The sequence below is a fragment of the Arachis hypogaea genome, chromosome 18, assembly GCF_003086295.3.
Source record: "Arachis hypogaea cultivar Tifrunner chromosome 18, arahy.Tifrunner.gnm2.J5K5, whole genome shotgun sequence".
Taxonomy (NCBI): domain Eukaryota; kingdom Viridiplantae; phylum Streptophyta; class Magnoliopsida; order Fabales; family Fabaceae; genus Arachis; species Arachis hypogaea.
Genome location: NC_092053.1, coordinates 105467339 through 105471953, shown reverse-complemented (window position 1 = coordinate 105471953; position 4615 = coordinate 105467339).

Below are 4615 nucleotides of genomic sequence, written 5' to 3'. Positions count from 1 at the left end.
TCCCATGCCCTTGGAAAGCAATGAAGAGGAGATTGAATTGGAAGAAAGCTACCAAGAGAAAAAGGTTGAAATTGAAGAAGCTTGCAAAGAGGTGGTAATTATCAGAGAAGAGCACAAGGGAGTGGAGCTTGCAATTTTATTAAAAATACCTCCCCCTAAGTTGCCATCATCCTTCACAACATTCAAGTGGGTAAAATTCATATCCCTTAGCCTTCTAATTCCACTTGAATATGGGCTACTGGAGACGGATGGTCAACTTAGAGCTCTTTGTGACATTAAGAGTAAGAGGAAGATGGCCAGTGGTAAGAATTGTCCTGCAAGGTTCATCATGGTTGGAAGCTCAAAATTTAAATGCAAAGGTTTGTGTAATGCTCAACTGAATGGGTCTAGGAAGTTTTTTGGCCGCTTACGTGAGAATTTAGACTGCTTGCCATCCGGATGGAACAATATTGCTCAACCAAAAGACGGGTGCAAAGGCAAGGTTTGGGACCCCGGAATCCATTCTACTAATCACCACTCTTGGGGCCTTGTCACTTGCTTCAACTTGCTTGAAGGCTTTCTGCGCCTAGTTTGGGATCCCGGAGGCTATTGGAAGTACAAACATTGGTGGGGATTCCTGGATGATTACAAGCACAAGCCACCATAACAGGAAGCTCACCAAATGTCCAACTTAAGGACTCTAACTAAAAGTGCTAGGTGGGAGACAACCCACCATGGTATGATCGTTCCTTTTTTATTTTAGTTTTATTTGTTTTCGAGTTTTATTTTATTTTATTATATTGAACTTGGAGTTTTGCATAACATTCATATTAGCATTGCATTCTGCATTTTTCACAAAAAAAAGAGAAGCACGCACGCGACGCGGCAGCGTCGCTGACGCGTCCGCGTTGCCAGTGCATTGGGAAGAAAGGAAAGTGAACAGAGAGTCACGCGAAAGCGTGGCTGGAGGCATGCCAATGGCACAAATCGTCCCACGCGACTACGTCGCTGACGCGACCGCGTCATATGGGAATAATGGCCTCCCACGCGATCGCGTGCCCCACGCGGCCGCGTGATCAAGATTTCGACGTCAAGGTGGTGCACACCCGAAAGTTGTGCTAGAGTGGTGCTGGACTGGCGCTGGACATGCAGTCCCTTTCACGCGATCGCATGCCTCACGCGTCTGCTTCATGTCCTTCTGAAAGCCCACTCACGTGATCGCATGCCCCATGCGATCGCGTCGCCCAATATTTGGCATTCAATGATTTTGAACAGAGAGTTGTGCGAGCGCGAGGCTGCCCTCGCGCCAGCAGCATAAAACGGGTCACGCGACCGCGTGACTGACGCGACCGCGTCAATCAGTTTAAGCGCAAGTCGCGCGACCGCGTGCCCCACGCGACCGCGTCGCTTGCACCGCACAGCTTATCCTAATTTGCCAAATATCTTACCTTTTCCTCTCCAATCCTAATTTTTTCTTACTTACTTCTTCTTCCCTCCTTTCCCTTCTCATTCTTCTTATCTTTTATTTTATTTTACTTAATTTATTTGAATATTTCATTCATTGCATTTTAATTTAGTGCATATTTTTATTTTCCTTTCTAAATTTATTATTTTTTTTCCTCTTTGGCGTTGAATTTTCTTATTTCACTATTGCATCTTCTCTTGAATTATTTTGGATGCTTAGTGACTTTTTTTATTCTGGTTAGATAATATTATTTAAATCAATGTCTATCTTTTATACCTGTATTACTTTTACATTGACATGAATTTTTATTATCTCTCCTTACCCACACTCTCTTCCCTATTTTTGCAAATTTTTGCACTCTTGATTTGCCATGTACTTCTACTGTTTTCTCATTTGCATGTTGTAGCTACCATGTAAATGAGACCCTTATCCTTTGGCATTAACCCAACCATACTTCATTTATTTTCTTATCTTTATTATTGGGTTACTTTTCTTCCCTTTTTCTTTCAGGATGGCCACCCGGAAGCGAACCAGAAGACGTTTGCATGGGGAGACAGACAAGTCCATCTACAAAATCTTGAAGAAAAGCATCAGTTGGAGCAACCCGTCCACCTGCACATTTTAGCATGCACCGAGGACGGTGCAATCTTTAAGTGTGGGGAGGTCGATACCGATCTCCATGGGTTAGTTATTTCCTGACTCAACACCAAAATTTTTATTTTATTTGTTTGTTCATTGTTGCATTTGCATGTTTGATTGCATATTTGTTTAATTTTGTGCATATTTTACCAGTTGGTTGAAGTAATATTTTCTTTTTCAAGAAACCTTTTAGAGCATTTCACTAATTTGAATAAAATTTAATGTTACACTTGTTTGAAGAGATATTATACTGGAACATGGTTTAAAGCTCGAACATACAACACCAGTGAGATTTTTGAGCCTATTTGAATTGGTTGCATTTTACCAACCAATATTTTATTTTTGGTGTGTTTTTCTCTCTAAAATTGTGATCTTTGTCTTGCTTAATTCTATATTTCCATGGTTTGATGTATACATGCACTTATATGATTGAGGCCTTTGTTTCACTGAGCTTACATACCCATATGGCCTTACCTTTCATTATCCTTTGCAAACCAATTTGAGCCTATTTTACCCCATTTATTCTTTATTTTAGCTCATCACTAACTCTAAGCGGAAAACAATAATGTCCTTAATTTGAATCCTTGGTTAGCTTAGACTAGTGAGGGTGCTTATGAATTCAGTGTGGGGAAAAGTGGGTTTGAAAATGTTTGGTTTAAGAATTGGGTGTTATGTGAAAGAAATAGGACATGTTCATGCATTCAATAAATTAATTATATGCATTGAGAAAAAAAAAAGAAAAAAAAAAGAAGAAGAAAAAGAGAGAGAAAAAGAAAGAAAAAGAGCAAATAAGTAAAAGGGGACAAAATGCCCCAAAGTAAATGGTGAAAGCAATGCATATGTACTGTACTTGAAATTAGAATGCATGAATATGTGGAAAACATGGTTAATGGATAGTTAGATGTGGTATTATGATTACATGGATTGTCTAAAGTTAGGTGGAAAGTTTAAGTTAATTAAGGATTCAGATTTTAGTCCACTTGGTCAAATACAATCCTACATTGACCCTAACCCCATTACAACCCTTAAAAGACCTCTTGATATGTGTATCTGTGCATTAAATTTATGTTGATTTTTAGATGAAGAGCAAGCCTTAGAAATCAAAGTTAGTGGAGAATTGAGAGAATCGAACCTTAAACACTTGAGTGATTAGAGTGTATACACTACCAGTGAGGGTTCGATGCTCAATCCCTTGTTTCCTGCTTTCATGAGCTATCTTCTTACAAGTTTACTTGTACTTTATTTTGTATGATTTGAATTAGTGGAATCTGATTTATATTTGTCTTGAAGAACTTATTTTACTTTTAACCAAGTAGGTAGAAACATTCTGCATATAGTTGCATTCATACAGATAGGTTGCATTTCATACATTCTACCATTCCCCTTCACCTTTATAGTTTCTCTTGAGCTTAGCATGAGGACATGCTAATGTTTAAGTGTGGGGAGGTTGATAAACCACTATTTTATGGTTTATCTTGTGTTCAATTGAGTGGATTTTATCAACTCTTTACCCACTTATTCATACTATTTGCATGGTTTTACAACTCCTTCCTGATTTTGTGCTATGATTGAAAACATGCTTCTTTGATCTTATATTTGCTTATTATTAATCCTCTCTTATTACCATTAGATGCCTTGATATGTGTGTTAAGTGCTTTCAGAAATTATAGGGCAGGAATGGCTTGGAGGATGGAAAAGAAGCATGCAAAAGTGAAAGGAGTACAAGAAGTTGAAGAAACTGCAAAGTTGTCAGCCTGACCTCTTCACATTCAAACAGTCATAACTTGAGCTACAGAAATCCAAACGATGCAGTTCTAGTTGCGTTGGAAAGCTAACGTCCGGGGCTTCGATTTGATATATAATATGCCATTGTTTCCCTGACGCTAGGTGACACGACCGCGTGCTCCATGCGAACGCGTTGCAGTGACGGAAATTCAGCATGTTGAATTCGCAACCAGCGAATTCTGGGTTGTTTCTGACCCAGTTCTCGGCCCAGAAAACACAGATTAGAGGCTATAAAGTGGAGGAATGCATTCATTCATAAATAAGCTTTCACATTCACAATTTTAGGAGTAGATGTAGTTTTTAGAGAGAGAGGTTCTCTCCTCTCTCTTAGGATTAGGATTTAGAATTTCTCTTAGTTTTAGAGTGACTCTCAATCCCAGGTTCAATGTTCTTTTTGTTTACTTTTTTAATTTAATTTATGAACTCTTTATGTTTAGATTGATCTTCTATTATTAATGCAATTCGATGTATTTTCAGATTTAATTTTGTTTTGCTTTATTTATAAGTGCTTTCTATTTAATTTAGATATTTTCTTCCTTTTGACTTTGGTTAAGTGATTGGTAACGCTTGAGCTGTCAATTAAAACAGTGGCTGAAATTGGGAGTTGCTCCAATAACTCTAGTCTTTCCATAGGAATTGACTAGGACCTGAGGATTAAGCTAATTAATCTACTTGATCTACCTTCATAGTTAGAGGTTAACAAAGTGGGATTAAAATCCAATTCTCATCACAATTGATAAGGATAGG